The 20,549-nt window shown below is 37.1% G+C and overlaps 1 non-coding gene across 1 annotated transcript; it reads right to left on the bottom strand.

Annotated features, from left to right (window-relative positions):
* Window positions 1–19,794: 19,794 nt before the first annotated feature.
* LOC130466670 (small nucleolar RNA snoR69Y) lies at window positions 19,795–19,891 on the bottom strand. Its single transcript, XR_008926839.1, has one exon. It is a non-coding gene; the product is annotated as a small nucleolar RNA snoR69Y (small nucleolar RNA).
* Window positions 19,892–20,549: the final 658 nt, after the last annotated feature.

Here is a 20,549-nt window from a genome sequence, read left to right as displayed (position 1 = left end):
TGCACTCCCTTTATGTCACGATAACCGGGTTTTGTCAGTTTTTCTCATTGTCGTTAAAAACTGAATGGCGACTCCTATATTACTAGTCAATTGGGTGTAAACTCACAGGAAATCCAATTACACGTGATTTGACAAAAAGAAACGTCACACCCACGAGGGACAAGGTCACGCATTAGCCTCGTGCTTTTTCGACCCCCTCACAGTGGGAAGGTTGTGGACAGCATAATACCAACCATTCTTGGTTGGAGCTTCCCCATAAAAAACTTGACGTGCTTGAGATGCCAAGATAAATGGTTCTCCTCCACAAATTATCTTATTCTTGTTAACCATTGTAAAGTCATCATTCGTTTCTGAGTGAAACCACACACATCTAAACAAGACGACGCTTAATTGACCATGATAAGATAGCTCAATGATTTCTTCTGGCGAACCGTAATAAGCAACATCTCCCATAATAGGATATTGATCTTTGCTACTAGAAAAACTAGGTGTTAGAGCTGTTGTAGTAATTCCATGGTTTTGAGATACAGAATTTGCATCGCGCTTCATGGTGTGGAAGTCATAGCCATTAACAGAGTACCCGGTGTACCTTTTTGCGAAATATGAAGTCCCTTTTGATAACCATTTAACATGGTCAGGTACTACCTCACCCTATTCAAGCCTATAAGTAACTTTCTCCTTAAACCAATCCATGAATTCCTTGCTATGATTTTGAGCACTATCCCATTTTCTTTTCCTATGAGAACTTATAGATGCCATGTGATCACTGTGGGAAAAAAATATCTTAGTACTAGTAGTCTATGATGATTGTTATGTAATATAAAAAAATATAAAAAAAATGATTTTATTAGAAGCTATTTTACCTGATGTATTCCTCAATTTCCTCAGAACTAGAATTGAATAAGACATATTGATGCTCTTGAGCCCAAGTAGCATGATCAATCACAAACCCACCCTGGTTCTTTGTGGTCCTTCCTTTTCCCCTAGTAGGTTGGCCAATATTAGGAAAGAGTGGTTGTGAGATACTAGGCTTCACAATATCTGAAGATGTGTTTGATTAATTTATGTATCTATCACAAAATCTAAGACATTCTTTGGCCCAATATTCTTCTGCCACTGAGCCTTCGGGGCAAGCTTAATTTATTCCGAACATCATCCTTTAATTCAGGAAGATACCTCTCAGTTGCGTACATGCACCTGCTACCAACAGGACCACCCAACCTAATTTCTTCCACCAAATCAACAAGTAAATGGACCATCACGGTAAAGAATGAAGGAGGAAATTTTGTTTCTAGTTGACAAAGAGATTCAACTATCTCATGGTGGAGATTATCAAGATCTCGAGGGTTAATAGCTTTATTCCATATGCCTTTGAAATAATGACATAACCTTATTAAAGGAGTTGCAACATCTTTAGGTAATGTTATTTTCAAAGCAATTGGATGCAAATAATGCATACAAAAATGAGCATCGTGGCTCTTATAGCCTGTGATCTTCCCTTCATTAACTTGCACGCAACGAAAAATATTAGAAGCATAACCTTGTGGTATCTTTGCATTCTTAATTCTCTGGCAAAACATACGCTTCTTTTCTAGTTCAACCAGTATCGCGATCTCGGGATTTCTTCGTCATCGTCTTCTCCAATAGGTTGAAGCTTCGGCATAATTTTGAGAACTTTCAAATGACGACGAGCACTCACATGTTTCTTGGTCTTCTTAGGAATGTCTAACAATGTTCCGATGATGCTATGAAATATATTCTTTTCTATATGCATAACATCAAGATTATGGCGATTAGTGCAATGCTTCCAATAAGGCAAGATAAAAATTATTGGCAACTTTCTCCATGGAACTTCTACATCTGGCTTTTGCTTTTGCTTCTTTCCAAATTCATTTGGAAAGTCATGTAGTAGCTCCTCAATTTCAGTTCCTTTCAATCTAAGAGGTGCAGTTCTCTCCTCAATTTCACCGTTGAAATTTCTCTTATCAATGGGACCAAGAGTGGGCTGGATATAGAAATATACGATTTTCTCGGTAGCAAAATTTACGGCTTATGGTCCAACCATCGTGATTGTGTGTCATAATGAAATCATGGACATGCTTTTCTTCCTTTAGTGCTCCAACCAGACAACATTGCATAAGCCGGAAAATCAGAAACAATAGACATCAAAGCTGCATGCATGTCAAACCTTTTATTTGTGGAAGCACCATATGTTTCCAACCCAAACTCCCACAAATCTTTTAGATCTTTGATTAGTGGTTGTAGATAGATGTTAATATCATTGCCGAGGGATAAAGGGTCAGGAATAAGTAATGCTAACATTAAAAACTCAGACTTCATGAGCAACCATGGAGGCAAGTTGTAATTGATCAAGATGACTGGCCAAGTACTATGTACAATGCTCATCGTGTGAAATGGATTAAATCCATCTGTGGCTAACCCTAGCCTCACATTACGAGGTTCTTCAGCAAACATTGGGTACAACTTATCAAATTCCTTCCAAGTTTCACCATCCACTGGATGTTGTAAAAGCCCATCTTCTTCATGTCCATTTGCATGCCATGTCATGTACCTTGCGGTTTCTTGGCACATAAATAACCTCTACAACCTCTTCTTGATTGGAAAGTACCTTAGGATTTTGGCTGGAATTTAATGGGGCTTTTCATCTACATTGTCTTTATCACTTGATTTCCACCTTGGAGTATTACAAACATGGCAACTTGTTGCATTTGCATTTTCCTCCCAATACAACATGCAATCATTAGGGCCCGGCATGCATCTATCTTAGTATTAATTCATCCCTAAAACTTTTAACCCACTTTTCGCCTCATTAAAAAAAAGGCAACTTTGAATAATCGGGCAACGCTTCCTTAAAAAGTTCTAAAAAAGCATCAAACCCAGCATTGCACAACTTATAATCACACTTGAGAATAAATAGTCGGATTGTAAAGGAACGTTTAGAAAAAAATTTACAACCGGGATACAACACTTGTTGACCTTCTTCAATTAGTTTCAAAAACTTCTTTGCATCTTCATTTGGCCCCTCTCTTAAAGAATCATTCAACAACCCCTCTATGCCATCGTTTGTATTAGGAGATACATCATGATCAACTGTCACATTTTCTCTTTCGTTGTCCGCCCATACTATGTCAGATCTAGGCACAAAACCATTACAAATTATATGTTCTTTAATAACATTGGTATGATGCCAATAACGGTAATGACAATTTCACAAGGGCAACAAATTTGATTTTCTTGTGACTTGGATGCAAAAGTATTTTCAATGTACTCATCAAACTCCTCGTTCATATTCATCACTCCATCTAGAAAATGTCCACCACTTTTTATTTCCTTTATCCATACTCTAATTAAAATACATGACAACAAAACAAATACTCCATTAAATTATGCAAATAAGAAAACAAATTAAATGCAAACAAAATTTGTAACTAATCACACCATCTTAAAATATTATATATATATATATATATAGGACTAGGTTCTGGTGAGAACCTATCTTAAGATGAGAACCAATCTTATAATGAGAACCTTTAGCAACCGTAAGATTTAGATGAAATAGACGGATGCGATTTAATCTCAAGAAATTTGATTTTGATGGTTCGCTCTATCAGAATTTAGAACACACGGATATCTTTCTCTCTCTACTCCCAAAACAGAAAGTTTGATAGTTTCTCTCTCCTCACAACTCTATACTCTTCCATTTTCTTCGAGGTTCCGACTTCTCTACCCAAAATTAGGTATAGTTTTCAATATCAAGTTGCAATTGCACTCAAATATTTCCCCAAATTGAATTATTAATGATTCGTAGTAATTTATAAATGCAATTTTGGAGTTCGCCAAAGATTTCAAGCAAATTCGATGGTGCTTATGCGATTCTCAAATTCTACACGATTCTTCAAAATCGATATGGAAATCAGGTATTACTCACATTTTCTTAACTTTTACAGAAGTTTAGCTGAAATTAGGTATAAATTCAACAAAAAGCGAAAATCGAATAAATAATTTGATTGGATTTTTGATCGATTTGTTGCGAATTCATCATACGCAAAGGTAGGATTTTCGATTTAAGATTTTTAAATTTCTTCAGCTTTTCATAGAAAAATTAGTTTTATCTTCGAATTCTAGAAAAACTACTTGATTAATTGATTTAACTTTCTATGATGCTGGAATTAGGTTTCCGAGAGCAACTATGCGGATTTCTTTAACAACCAGAGATTTGAAAGGTATAATTAAGATAAACTTCTAAATTTTGGGATTAATTGAATTTTTGGTGTCTAATTTGTCCATAAATCACATGAAATTTTTTGCTTGCATTACGTTAGCACAAATATTGCTGTTGCTCTTTCTGTTATGCATTGTGTTGTTGTTTGCTGCTACATTTTAGATCTCACTGTTATTTCTAATCTGATTGCCTATTCTTTTTATTTGATCTTTGCTTTCTCTGCTTGTGATGTTCCTGTGTTGCTATTATGTTGTTCCTGTGTTGTTGTTCTAGTCTATGGTTCCTTGCTTGAACCTATTTTGCTAGGTTTAAGCAAATGTTGACCTTGGTTGACTTTGGTGTTTATTTTGGTGGTTTTTTTGGTGGAATATGGACCTAACTATGAACAGTGGTTAGTACATATGTTGATAATTAGGATGGAGTGGTGACACAAAATTATTGAAGTATTAAAACTGCGGGAAAGTAAACAAAAAATCTCTAAAAGTAAACTAAATATCTCTAAAAGTAAACCTGGTTGCTTGAAGCAGTCTATTGCTTACTGATGCACCTCAGATAAAAAGGAAACTTTAGATACTACTAGATTGATTGTTTCAGCGTCAACGAACAACTCACGTATGCATAAAATCAACCAGGTTGCGGAGCTATAACTTAAAGGAACGTAATCCCTCTAAATTAAAGTAAATAAAATCTCGCAAAATGTAAACTAAAATTTATGCTCGCGAAGTAGGATAGTAGTTGCTACTAGGCAGTTGGTACTGATTATATAATTTGCTTCGTTTGTGTTTCACCCATAGATCAGCTTGTATATGCTCAAAAGTAGATAACCTTTAAAAACTTCAAAATAAAAGAAACTCAAAAATAAATCAAAATAAGTAAAAAGTAGATAAATAACTTTAAAAAGTAAATCATAATAAATCAAAAGTAAATCAAAATATTTTTAAAAGTCGATTTTATTTTCTTCTCAACAGAGGCAGAAGTTATTATACAATACTAGCTAGTGTTCATCCTGAGTTCTGTTCAATTTAGTATCTAGGGTATAATACAAGGTAAGGAGAAAATTACATCAACATACATTGTTACTTTGAGTTATTTCAGGTCATTTAGTGAACTTCGGTTTTAGTTGGTGGTTTATTGGCATACCATCCGGGCTTAGTGACTTTCAAATTCTTCTTGTCTGTAGCTGCCGCTTGGCGAATTAGCTAGCAAAACTTGTACTGAGGAAAGTGAGGAAGAATAGCATATAAACCTCACAAACAGTCTGCTAATCATTCGCTCAAACATCCTGCAGTTTGATATTTTCCTTTCTGTAAGGTTTTGTGTAAGGTTTTGTGCTTATCGTCTGCGACACTATGGTCCTAGGAACTAGAAATAAATACGGGAAATCGATATCATCTATGATTTAAATTGACTTTTCAATTAGTTCCATTTACTTTTGTGACTTATTTATCTACTTTTGAAAATGTGATGCAACTTGAGATTTACTTTTAAATTAGTTCCATTTACTTTTCTTAGTTATTTATCTACTTTTGAAAATGCGATGCAACTTGAGTTGTTTTGGAAAAAACCTATTAGCTCAACTGGTAGAGCACTATGCAGTTGCATAGGGGATGTAGGTTTGATTCCTACATAGGTTGTCTCTAATACAAAACTTTTTTTTAAAAAAAAAAACTCAAAAGTAAATACAAGGAACTAAAAAGTAAATCAAAATACCTCAAAAGTAAATCATAATAACTAAAAAGTAAATCAAAATAACGAAAGAGTACATCAAAATGTTTCGCTGCGGCAATTTCTAATGATCGAGCAAAGAAACTCCAAGTCGTTAACTTTCATCAACCTACAAGCTGATCAAAATTATAAGAAACAAGTATATGCTCGGAGGTCAAAGTAAAGGTTTTTGAATTAAAAGTAAGTAAAACAATACAAAAAGTAAATAATAAAGGTAGAAAGCTAATTAGCCAACACATAATAATTAAAATGTAAAAAGTAGACCAAACATGGTTAACCATTTCAAGAACTTCACTACTAATATAAACACACTGTAAGGTAATGTCGAGCGCATGTAGGATATGTATTCCTCATCATAATGAGATGAACCTACGTGGTATTCGAACCCACATCGTTTGTGCATTCACACAAATGCTCTACTTATTGAGCTAGTAGGATATGTTCTCTCGGAGTAGGAATACTTAGAATGAAATCATACATTTTATCTTTTAAAAGTAAATATTTTCAAATTAAAAGTAAGCAAAAAAATATAGAAAGTAAACAAAACATCATTAACCATTTCAACAACTTCATTATCAATATAAACAGACTATTGTTGTTCGTTAGAATAGAAGCAACATCAGCGGCAGGAGTATCATCAGTGGCTTGCGGCCATGCTAAATTATGCATCCCGGAAAGTTCAAATGCAGATATTATCAATTTCTAGAAAATCAGTAAAGTTAATCATTAGTGTTCTGCTAGAACGAGGAGACCAAAGGCAAAACAAGGAGCAACTACATAAACCCCAACACACCCTAGTCCCAAAGAATCTGACCAGTTCCTAGAAGTGCAATTACTATCAGTTTATAATTTTGCAAGCTGAAATGACCAAGATCCCACGACTGCCACGTCTTATCTCCGTGGAGATTTCTCATTTCAATTTCAACCTCAACTATGTATATCTCATGCCTTAATTAACTAAAATGCAAACATGTTTAATTAGAAAATAAAACTGGAAGAAGCATAGATCAAAATAAACAAAAGAACAACTTGATCCCTATTTTGTAGAGACGGATGTTACTCAAACTGAGTAGTAGGTGTCTGAGATTGGTACATGTCTAAGAGACTAGGCTATTTTATTTCAGTAACAGAATTCCATGTTTTAGCCGAAGATCCAACACGAGTGCTTGAAGTTAGAATAGCATAGGCACAATTCACAAACACAGTTTCAAGATCCAGAAGCATAAAAGCAAAAGGCAAATATCAAAAAAGCTTGATCGCTACAGGCCAATGATAGCAATAAATCAGAGTCCTTGAAATAAAGACACTTTCAACTTACATTAACTCGTTCCACTCTCCGCATCTCATCTTCAAGCAAAGATAGTTGTGCAGCAGAAGACCAATGGATACAATCAACTGGGCTGTAAATCAGCAACCTTAATCAACATTTCAACCCCACTTTTCAGCTCATAAAACCAACTGCAATCAGAAACCGAGAGCCCGCTGAAGTTGGCACTACAAGATCATCCTAAACCAAGTAAAGCAACTACTGACTAGAATTTACCAAGGGGTGTGGTATCTATGCATTGTCATCATGATCATAGAATTTTTCCTGATTCCTCCCCCAACCAAATTAAGATTCAAGAGAACTCCTCCTTAAAGGAATACATCAAGAAACCAATAACCAAAGCAGTAAAGAGCCAACTGAAGGAAATATGTCCTTCACCCAAGGTGCATTAAGTCTAATACCAAGGTTCAGATTAATTGCGAACAATTAATTCAGTGAGATCAAGTGATCGGAACAGCTAGCTGGAGCAATGCTTCCGATCAGTGAGTTCTAATGGATATTGAACTCACAACTTACTCTTGACTGAACCTACAAGGTCACACCAATGACACGTAATAGATCACCGGATTAAATGAATCAGTAATTCATTTAATAGCTTTTCGGGAATTAGTTGGAAACGTATTATACGATACGACCTTTGTCGAAATCGTATATCGTATCGCGAATATTCGTAAGCTTGGCGACACGAATAAATCGTATCGTACGACGGTGATTCGTCGTATACGAAACGATAAATAATATATCGGAAATATATTAAATCGCGAATACGAAGGGCATCGGAGTTGCCGGCCCGTCAAGCCAAGCACGTAAGCATGCAAGGCCCAACGAGCCAGCAAGCTCGCGAGCAAAGGCGAGCAAGGCCAGCCCATAGGGCGCGAGCACGCAACAGCACGCAACAGCGCACAGCAGCGACGAGCGATCAAGGCCCACGGCCCAGCTGCTCGGCGCGCGCGCTGTGGGCTTCGTCCTGCAGTGTGTCGCTGGGCGCGGGCGTGCGGTCCGTGTGACTTGGCGTGCAAGGCTTGCTAGCCAGCCTTGCCTCTTGGCTTGGTCGGTTAGTAAGGTTATGTAAATAACCTTGCAACCGAATTTCCAACTTAGCACAATTCACATTACTCAAACCCTAGAGACACAGAGAACCCTAATTCTCCTTGTGCCTCCAAAGTGAGTTCTTCCCAAAAGCAAAGTATCTTGATCAATTGTCTAAGCTACGATTATCAAGACGGATCTGATCGTGTCGGTGAACCAAGTAGAGGAACGACAAGTGGAGTTCTTTGTTCGTGTTCGTTGAAAGATTATTGTGGAAAACACGCTTCGAATGTAAGTTTGCTTAATCTGTGCTTTATACATGTTTCCTGGCTTTGGGGATTGTTCCGCACATGTTATTATGTTTAACTGTATTCCCCTAAAGTGGTATCAGAGCCTTATGTATTCAAAGCATGAATTAGCATGATTATTATTGTTTTTGCATCAATCGAAAAATTTGGATTTTTTGTTAATTTTTCGGAATTTTTAAGAATTATTGGATGAATTGCGTAATAATCAGGTCCGAAATCAAAAATCATCGCTTTTTCGATTTTTAAAACCCTAATCTGATGGAAAACGATTTTCTAAGATCAACTCACGATAATAGAATTGCGAAAACAGGCCTCGAAGTATCGTCTTTTGGGCGTTTTTGTTAATTTTTCATTAAAAATTAAAAGTGTCAGACAGTAATTCAATTAAAAGGTCAATCTAAACTACTAGGAATTGCTTTAAATATTGACAAAATGTTTCTGGGTACATGCTTGATCTATGGTAAAAATTTCAGATTTTTCCGATAAGTAAAAACCCTAATTTTGCCTTTCCCCAATTCGTAAAATTTGAAACCCTAATTGAATTTTAATTAATTTTGGTTTAATAATTCGGTTAATTGGGAAAGGGGATATAATTTCATGGGTAAGTGGAAAATTTTATAAATTATTGGATTAAAATTTTGAACTGTTTCGTTAATTTTAATCGCACTTAAACCAAATTATTAAAAATCTGAAATTTAATTGTTTATGAACGATTTAAAGCTTCGCATTTTATTAATTAAAAGTTCAAACTTTAAATGTTGATTCGTTCGTTCTTAAAAGTTTGAATATTGTTAGCCCTTGATTTAATAATTTTACAAAATTGGATTGTCGTTCAAGTTTATTGAATCGTTAAAAATCGTTGATTTTCGAAAATAAAAATCGTAACTTTTTGAAAAATAAAATTAATGCAAGTTCGTGAAATTAAATTTAATTTTAATTAAGTTGGTCCGTATCACGAACCAAGCACGAACACAAGTATGGTGGACGTATGGCTCGTCGAGCCATATGGGCTGATGTGCTTAGGCCGAGCCGCATGCGACATGGGCAGCATCAGGTACGCTGCGTGCCTCGTGCGCGGTGGGCAAGGAAAGGGCAGGCGGCATTGCTTGCGGTGCTGCGACGAAGCAAGGCGCGATCCTTGCGACGTCCAGCACACACACGATGCAAAACACGCAGCGCAGGGGCAGCATAGCTGTGGGGACGCGGTGCGCGCGCGCGATGGGGCGGGGGGTGTGCGAGCCTTGCTCGTGCGCTCTTGGGCCTCATGCAAGGCACGGGGCTGGGCACAAGCCTAGCACGACTAAGTAATTGGATCTTTTTGTTAAAAATCATTTAATTCGTTGGGCTTCGTATATTTGCATTAATTTGGGCTAACGGGATATTTAATTTTAATATTTTATTTGCTTGGGTCGGGCCGCGAGTTTTAATTTAATATTTCATAATTAATTATCCGGAATAATTATTGGTTTGAGTGGGAGCCACTAAATGAAATTAAAATGAAATAATTATTTTTAATTATTTTCGTAGGTCGCATTATTTTAATTAAATTCAATTTTAATTAGAATAAAGTCTAAGGATTAATAATTTGGAAATTGATTAATCTTTTAGGACGCGTTTATGTGAACGTGAATTTTAATTAATTCACGTAAATACTTGCATATTTATATGGGTCATTCGTTTTAGCGCACGAATGGGTGAATGCATAGAATATCTATTTTATGTAATGCAGGTACTTTAAGTGACTAGTATGGCCAATTTAGGATAGTTAAATACGGTATGCGTACCGTTCTATCTTTGAATGTAAAGTTTTAAATATGGTCTGCGTACCATGGAAATTTTGATGTAATTTATTATTTTCAAGTATTTCTAAGTTTAGAACTTTAAGTTAGCATTTGAACGAAGATTCAAGACGATGCCAAGCTAACAAGAAGGTGATGAAGATTGGATGCTTCAAGACAAAAGTTTTGGGCCATACTAGATCACCATTTATTTATGCACTTCTATATATATATATTATGCGTGAATGTATGAATGTATGTATGCTTTGCATGAACAGGTTGTTTCCTATTAATCGATTAGTTTTAAGTTCACTTAATAATCGAACCAACATAGAAACAACTAGGTCCAAGTAATATTGAGTTTAAAAATTGCCTTCCAAATCAACACTTACAAAATCTAGGGATCTAAGATAGTAGGTTTACGCTAAAGCGAGGTGCTATTTTAGTTGACTTAGATGGTAAGGCGTCCTAAAGGAGCACGTTGATTGTGGTTACAACTCAAACAACAATGGCATTAAGTTGTGGCAATGGGATAAATTATGGCATTAATTTATTAACCAAGAGTAATTTGGAGATTACTAGAAATAGGTTTTGCTTACCTAAAATCTTAAACTACTTAAGACATGCTAAAGTTGCTTAAGGATTTAAGACTTTTGGGGTCTTTGAATTGTTTCATTCATTTTGGACCATGTTTTTGCTTTTTGCATGAATGAAATGTTTTAATAGTTTTAATGATTGCATGTTTTGCTTTTATTTCAAAGTTATTGAATTGTATGAATGGTTATTTATTGCAAATTCTTTTCGATTATAGTAATCAAAATGGTCGCAAACATAACCACAATCATATCATCTGAAATTCAGGATGTCGAGTTAGACTTGACTAATTTTCTTTAATGGAAAGAGAAACTTGTCGAAGTTTTGAAAGTTAATGGCATACACTATGTCATTGAACAACCTTTCCCTGGCTATGATGCGCGAGGCATGACTCCTGAAAGGTACAGAAGTTAGGCACTTCACAAGTACCTTGTCACGGAGTTCATCCTTAAGTCTATCCGTGAGAGTTGGAGACGGAGGTTCATTACTTTTGAACCTCAAGCTCTCCTAAGTAGCCTCGAGGATAAGTGTGCGGGTTTTCGACCCTTGTGCCAAACTGGTGGCAATGGGGTTGACGAATTGGCTAATTCAATGAGCGATCTCAAGCTCATAACCCCACGCAAATCGTGCCTAGAAATCGAACTTCTGGAGGCACAAAGGCGCATCTACTCTGTCAAGATGGAAAAAAACACATCAATTCGGTCTCATGTGGATATGATGTCTGGATTATTTTTCACAATTGAGAGACTTGGTGGTTCCATCAAAGAGTCCGTAGCTGTTGCACTAGTGCTGAATTCTCTTCACAAGGATTATGAGGGTTTTAAGACGTACTATCTCTTTCATCAGAAAGAGAGCACATTCTATGAACTTGCGGAATTACTCATGAAATGGGAGAAAATCCTTAAGTTCAATCAAGACCCTTTGAATGTGAGGTGCACTAAATTCAAGAAAGTAGGCAAGGGGAAGAAAAGCAAGGCTGCATCTTCGTCCACTCCCGGAGGGTATCTGGCGCCTTCCAAGAGCAAGATGAAGAGGAATGCTTCTCCTTCTACATCGCAATGCTTCAATTGTAATGAAATTGGTCATTACAAGCAAGATTGCCCCAAACTAAAGGAAGAGAAGAAGGACAGAAACGTTGCTTCTCCTTCAGGTATGTATGTTATACATTGTAATCTAGCTAATTCTACTTCTTGGGTATTAGATACTGGTTGTGGCTCACACTTATTTTCCAATTCACAGGGACTAAGGAGAAGTAGAAGGCTTGATAAAGGCGAGATGGATCTACGCGTGGGAAATGGAGCACGGATTGCTGCATTAGCCGTAGGATCTTATTTTATTTCTTTGCCTAGTGGGTTTGTTTTGGAACTAGAAAACTGTTACTACGTTCCTAGTATCACCGGAAACATTATTTCCGTTTCAAGTTTGGATTCTAAAGGTTTTAGTTTTCAATTTAAAGACAATAGTTGTTCTTTTTCTTTGAATGGAATGTTTTATGGTTCAGCACAACAAGAAAACGGTCTTTATGTGCTAGATACGAGCAAACACATTTATAACATAAATACCAAAAAAGCTAAAACTGGTGATTCGGATCTCACATTTCTGTGGCATTGTCGATTAGGCCATATAAACATAAAGCGCATGGAATTACTTCAACGGAAAGGAATTCTTGAATCATTCGACTTAGAGAAGATTGATCAATGCGAATCTTGTTTACTTGGCAAAATGACAAAGCAACCCTTCTCAAAGGTGGGAGAAAGAGCAAGCGAACTACTAGAGCTAATACATACGGACGTATGTGGGCCTATGAGTACGAAAGCTACAGGTGAGTTCAGCTATTTCATAACGTTTACGGACGACTTCAGTAGATATGGCTATATTTACTTAATGAAGCACAAGTCTGGATCGTTTGAGAAATTCGGAGAATTTCAAAATGAAGTAGACAATCAACATAGCGAGAAAATCAAAGCTCTAAGATCGGATCGAGGAGGTGAATATCTTAGCCACGAGTTTGATGACCATCTAAAAGAATGCGGTATTCTTTCTGAATTGACTGCTCCGGGGACACCTCAATGGAATGGAGTGTCGGAACGGAGAAATAGGACCTTACTCGATATGGTCAGGTTAATGATGGGTCAGGCCGAACTTCCTTTACAGTTCTGGGGACATGCGTTGCAAACTGCAGCACTCACACTGAATCGTGCTCCGTCAAAAGCTGTTGAAAAGACTCCATACAAATTATGGACTGGGAAACTTCCAAAGTTGTCTTTTCTGAAGATTTGGGGTTGCGAAGCATATGTCAAGCGATTAATTTCGGACAAGCTACAACCTAAATCTGACAAATGTTTCTTTGTTGGATATCCAAAAGAAACTATGGGGTATTATTTCTATAACAAGTCAGACAACAAGGTATTCGTTGCTCGTGACGGTGTCTTTTTGGAAAGAAATCATATTTCCAAATTGACAAGTGGGAGAATAATAGACCTCGAAGAGATTCGAGACGAACAACGAACTCAGAACTCTTTAGAAGCAGTTCAAGTTGATGAACCTCCAAGGTCTTTAGAAGAGCCAGTGGGAGTAGTTCCTCAAAACGTTGTTGCCCCTCGTAGGTCAAATAGAACTATTTTTCAGCCGGACAGAGGGACAGGCGTCCTCTTAACTGAAAACTTAGACGTTCTCATATTGGGTAGTGATGAACCTTTGACTTACAAGCAAGCTATGACGAGCCCAAGCTCCATTAAATGGTTAGAGGCCATGCAATCTGAAATAGACTCCATGTCTGAAAATCAAGTCTGGGATTTGGTTGATTTGCCGGATGGGTTCACACCTATCGGATGCAAATGGGTCTTCAAGTTGAAGAAAGACAAAGATGGAATTGTATACATATACAAGGCTAGATTGGTAGCAAAAGGTTACAGGCAAGTTCACGGCGTTGACTAAGATGAAACCTTTTCTCCAGTCGCGATGCTTAAGTCTATTCGGATAATCCTTGCGATTGCCGCTTTTCATGACTATGAAATATGGCAAATGGATGTCAAAACTGCCTTCTTGAACGGTGTTCTTGAAGAGACTGTGTTCATGACACAGCCGGAGGGTTTTGTCGATCAAAAGAACCAAGGAAAGGTATGCAAGCTTAAGAAGTCCATCTACGGACTAAAGCAAGCATCAAGGAGTTGGAATAAACGATTTGATGAAGCAGTCAATAAGTTTGGCTTCATCAAGAATCAGGACGAATCTTGTGTATACAAGAAGGTCAGTGGGAGTAAAATTGCATTCCTAGTCTTGTATGTTGACGACATACTACTTATTGGAAACGACATTCCTATGTTGGAGTCTGTAATGACTTGGCTCGGAAAGTGTTTCTCAATGAAGGACTTAGGAGAGGCACAGTACATATTGGGCATCAAGATCTATAGGGATAGATCTAAGAGGATGATTGGACTAAGCCAAAGCACTTACATTGACAAAGTGCTAGCTAGGTTCAATATGATGGAAGCCAAGAGAGGCCATCTACCCATGTCACATGGCGTATATCTAAGCAAGAATCAGTGTCCCAAAACATCTGATGAGCGTAGAAAGATGAGTGGAATTCCATATGCTTCGGCTATTGGATCCATCATGTATGCTATGATTTGTACAAGGACGGATGTTTCGTTCGCACTCAGTGCAACGAGCAGGTACTAGTCATAACCAGGTGAGGCGCATTGGACTGCTGCCAAGAACATCCTAAAGTACCTAAAAAGGACTAAGGATCAGTTTCTGGTTTATGGTGGTACAGATGAGTTGATTGTTAAGGGCTATACGGACGCAAGCTTTCAAACCGACAGAGATGATTTCAGATCACAGTCTGGGTTTGTGCTCTGCCTCGACGGCAGAGCAGTAAGCTGGAAAAGTGCTAAGCGAAGCACTATTGCAGATTCTACAACTGAAGCCGAGTACATTGCTGCCTTAGAAGAAGCAAAGGAAGCTGTTTGGATTCGGAACTTCATTGAAGAACTTGGTGTTATCCCCTCCATTAAAGGACCAGTGGCTTTGTATTGCGACAATAGCGGAGCCATTGCCCAGGAAAAGGAGCCTAGGAGCCACCAGAAGTCCAAGCACGTACTGCGGCGATTTCATATACTTCGAGAGATCGTTGAAAGAAAGGAAATCGAGATTTGCAAGGTTGGAACTGACGACAACGTCGCGGATCCATTGACTAAACCGTTGCCACAAGTGAAACACAACGCACATGTAGCAACCATGGGAATCAAGCATGTTGGAGGATGGCTTTGATTTTCTAAGTATTATTTTAGAACATCTGTTAGATCTATGTTTAAAACAATTGGTTTAACCATTTCATATTTATGAAATTTATTTATTTCATATTCATTTAATTGTGGTTTAGAATTAAATGATAAGTCCATGTGATTCAAATCATTCAAATGGGATGTCAAGATGGATTCTTCGACAAAGAAACACCCATAAGTGAACTTGAATATTGAAGTCACAAAGGATCCCTAATCCAGGTCATTGAAAGGTGGACGACCAATGACTAATGAAGATTAGATTTCAAGTATATTACTTAATTCTGTTTCTTGAACTAGAGTGACTGGATGTCAGAATCTTTTGCATAGATACTTATTGGATCTTGTATCGGATTGACCATGAGAACACTTTAAGAGATTAAAGTCATGTCATAGGTAGTTCTCATTAATGGTGATTAGAAACCATTCCTCAGAACATGAGCGATTATGTCTGCTCGTTTGAGAATTAGTTCGCTTTGATACTAGCTAAACGTCGCACCGTAAAAGGAGGCTATAAAAGCAGTTATTGGGCGTACTATGAATCAAAGTGAGTGTTCATAGATTGCAAGAATGGATTGTCCTCGTATCTTTGATAGGATATGGTGTTGTTGTGTAACAAGGCCTCTCGGAGAGTTAGATACTGTAAAATGCATGGCCGTGCTCAGAATGGTTAGGCTTAACCTTCTGCAAAAGTTTGACAATTGAACTCTGTAATCCGAGAAACACTTCTGGACCTAATAAGGATGGCTTGGATCTTACCTTATGTTCAGTAAGTAACACTAAGTGACAAAGGAATGTGGATGCACACTTGTCTGAATGACAAGTGGGAGATTGAAGGAAATATGTCCTTCACCCAAGGTGCATTAAGTCTAATACCAAGGTTCAGATTAATTGCGAAAAATTAATTCAGTGAGATCAAGTGATCGGAACAGCTAGCTGGAGCAATGCTTCCGATCAGTGAGTTCTAATGGATATTGAACTCACAACTTACTTTTGACTGAACCTACAAGGTCACACCAATGACACGTAACAGATCACCGGATTAAATGAATCGGAAATTCATTTAATAGCTTTTCGGGAATTAGTTGGAAACGTATTATACGATACGACCTTTGTCGAAATCGTATATCTTATCGCGAATATTTGTAAGCTGGGCGACACGAATAAATCGTATCGTACGACGGTGATTCGTCGTATACGAAACGATAAATAATATCGGAAATATATTAAATCGCGAATACGAAGGGCATCGGAGTTGCCGGCCCGTCGAGCCAAGCACGTAAACGTGCAAGGCCCAACGAGCCAGCAAGCTCGCGAGAAAAGGCCAGCAAGGCCAGCCCATAGGGCGCGAGCATGCAACAGCACGCAACAGCGCACAGCAGCGACGAGCGAGCAAGGCCCACGGCCCAGCTGCTCGGCGCGCGCTTTGGGCTTCGGCCTGCAGTGTGTCGCTGGGCGCGGGCGTGCGGTCCGTCTGACTTGGCGTGCAAGGCTTGCTAGCCGGCCTTGCCTCTAGGCTTGGTCGGTTAGTAAGGTTATGTAAATAACCTTACAACCGAATTTCCAACTTAGCACAATTCACATTACTCAAACCCTAGAGACACAGAGAACCCTAATTCTCTCTGTGCCTCCAAAGTGAGTTCTTCCAAAAAGCAAAGTATCTTGATCAATTGTCTAAGCTACGATTATCAAGACGTATCTGATCGTGTCGGTGAACCAGGAACGACAAGTGGAGTTCTTTGTTCGTGTTCGTTGACAGATTATTGTGGAAAACACGCTTCGAATGTAAGTTTGCTTAATCTGTGCTTTTACATGTTTCCTGGCTTTAAGGATTGTTCCGCACATGTTATTATGTTTAACGTATTCCCCTACACCAACCATTGACATTAGTGTTACACCAAGACAACGAACTACCTACACTATCAACTGGACGAATAATGAATCAGCAGGTCCTAATCATCATTTTCAATTCAATTTTTTTTTTACTTCTTAATTTCAACTAGAAGAATAATGGATCAGCAGGTCCTAATCATCAAGAATAATGGATTAGCAGGTCCTAATCATTTTCAAGAGATTGAGATCCTAATATGAGAAAGAGAAACAAGAACTAAAGGCTTGAATTGAGCTTTTACTTCTTACAGATGAGAGGATTGCAAGAGAAACTCCAATTTTCTACCGAAATGGAGCAAAGCAATTTTTTAGAATGAACTAACATTAAACAAAGCTAAGATACTACCTTCTAAACACTTGAGTTTAATTGTTTCAGTCAGAACGTTTGTCCAGAAAAATCAGTAAACCAAAGGGATAATCCAAAAATTAACCAAATTCATTCTACAAATTGAAGATTATATACAAATTGCAAAACTAAAATTGAAGCAAGTTAGAACATTGCAAGGTAAGAAATTACCAAGCCTATTGACGAGACAAAGTGAGACATAATTTCATTTCTTTCTCTTCAACATACAATAAAACGCACAAATTCGAGCAAACCAGAGTAAGATTGAATCGCCAAATTAGGGAGAGGAAAGAGAAAAAATCGAGCAGCAATCAACATGTAAAACAACAAAAATTATCAATTCGAACCCTAATAAAACAATCAACAATCTAAATCGGAAAATAAAACAATCAATAATCTAAATCGGAAAATAAAACATACCTTGAGGTAAATCGCGGGAAAAAATGAGAAAATAGAGGGAAATCCAAGCAATAATGGAAGAAGAAGTTGAAAGATGAGGAAAATTTCACTGCAGAAATGGCGGAAAAAGGAGGAGGGAGAAAATAGGAGAGAGAAAACGAAAGGAAGAGAGAGAGAAAAAAAATCTGAAAACCAAAATTAAAAGGGGATGTCATTCAGCCAGCCAAAATTACCATACTACCCTTACTATTTTGATTTTTCGGGTGAATCCTAGAATGTTAGATTAATTGGATCAATGGTTGAGATTAGTTCTCAGTTCTCATCTTAAGGGTTATATATATATATATATATATATATATGTATATATATATATATACACACACACACACACACACACACACATATATATATATATATATATATATATATATGTATATATAGTAATATAACATGTCAAAGCAACACTAAAGGAACCCATATTTGTTTACCTTTCTTTTCATGGTAAGTTTATTAGCTTTTAACAAAAGAGACCAAGTACTAATGTTAAAGTTAAGAATTAGAACTAATCATCTTTTTTTGTACTCCTAATTTGATCATGAAAGAGCAAACCAATGAACTTTTATTACTAGTCATCTCAATAAAGGTTTGGTAACAAATTTCATCTTGAAGTCAAAAGAAGTAACATAGTAAATGTCATACAACCTCCAATTGAAGGGCTCCCTCCCAAGGTGTATATTGGCGCACTTGTACGTTATAACCTGACACACACAACTGCGACGCTGCACAGGTTGTTTCCAATTTAAAATTTTGACCGAAATTGCGTTAAATCTTAAGACATTATTATAAAACATGAATTGGTACATTTAATTCAAAAGTTGTATTACTGCCCAACAAAAACAAAGTAAAAACGATGAAAACATAGTGTTTGTAAGATTTACAAACTAGCCATAAGCACGAGAAAATAACCTTGTTTCGGGCAAACATTTGCTTTGTGAGACCAAATAGAAAGAGGAGAGTAACTAGACTCGAGATGTTAAGGAGAGATCGAAAACTTTTTAGGATTATGGTTAATGTAGTAGTTAAAGGTGAGGATGTTTTTTTCAAAAACTTTTTTGGGTATTTCTTTAAAAGAATATTAACCCTTAAATAAATATCATGACAATTCATGAACTACAATTTATTGACACCCTAAAGCAACAAGGGTCATTATCTATTGTACAAAAAATATTGCATCTCCATGAATTTGAATCAAAATTCTTTTCAAGACACTGCATTTTCCATTCATTTTCAGTAGCAAGAAGTGAAGAAACGGCATATACCAAAGTCGGAGATTCTATAAGACAAAGTTGCTCGTGCTTTGTTCAGTAAGCATTTGAGTGTATTACATGTTTATATTTTTTTCAAGTTCAACAAATAATATTCCTCAAAAATAAACTACCATTAAACAAGAACAAATAACTCTTGCCTCTCTCCATCAGAACCAATGTTTGTTGCCGCGAGAATCTCTAGATCATAAAACAATAGACTGAGATTCATGCCTGATTATAATCTCAGAGTCACTTGATGACAGGATCCCCTAAAAAATTCCACTAATATGAATAAGAATTCCTGCAAAAAGCAATTTCAATTACTGCTGAAGTTTTATTCAGCGGAATTCCCAGTAATACTGGAACTGAACTTTCAGACATATACTAGTTGCTTAACTTAATACCTCTGTAGATAGTGATATTCCATACTACAGTATACAATTGTCATATTTAGCACTTCAATTATTCCTTTCCTTTTCACAAAAACTAAAGAAGTTTAAATAACTACAAATTACATTATATTCGTGTACAAATTAAGGGATGTAGGTTTGTGCGAATTGATTCATTCTAAAACTCATACAAATTAACATAGTATTTCCCCGGATCTACAAAAGATCTCAAAAAAGAGCTGGGATTAGACATTTGTCATCATTGCATCACAAAAAAAATTAAAAACAACATATAAGATAAAAACAAATTAATACATCATCCAATTGCCCTGTTTGTTCAGAAGGAGGAATAAAATATTATGTTTTCCACTTCCAAGGAGCAACACAACAGCACAGAGAAACGGGGAAGCCCAACAGCAAGCCAAGAACCAATCCAGAAGGCAACAACAAGGCAACACCAGAAAAAATATTAGAATGTCTACTAGGCATTTGTGAGGGGGTCGAAAAAAAGCGCGAGGCTAATGCGCGACCTGTCCCTCGTGGGTGTGACGATTCTTTTTATTCAATCAAGTGTAATTGGATTTCCTGTGAGTATACACCCAATTGACTAGTAATATAGGAGTCGCCATTCAGTTTTTAACGACAATGAGAAAAACTGACAAAACCCGGTTATCGTGACATAAAGGGAGTGCAATTATGTTTGACCACGATGGCCGTAGGTTCCCTTGTGATCCCTGGTGTGGGGATCTCTCAATATACACCCGCAAGGTAGACATTGAGGGTTCGGGGGACTGTAACTACCGAGAGGAGTAATTCGCTCGTCGATAACTCCAGAGGCAGGATATCCTTACTAGCTCAGCATAAATAATTGAAGGGACATGCGTTAACTATTAAACTAATCTGAATTGATTTTAGCAATTGGCAGCATATA

This window comes from Spinacia oleracea, chromosome 1 (assembly GCF_020520425.1).
Source record: "Spinacia oleracea cultivar Varoflay chromosome 1, BTI_SOV_V1, whole genome shotgun sequence".
In the NCBI taxonomy this organism is placed as follows: domain Eukaryota; kingdom Viridiplantae; phylum Streptophyta; class Magnoliopsida; order Caryophyllales; family Amaranthaceae; genus Spinacia; species Spinacia oleracea.
This window is presented reverse-complemented; position numbering and strand designations above follow the sequence as displayed.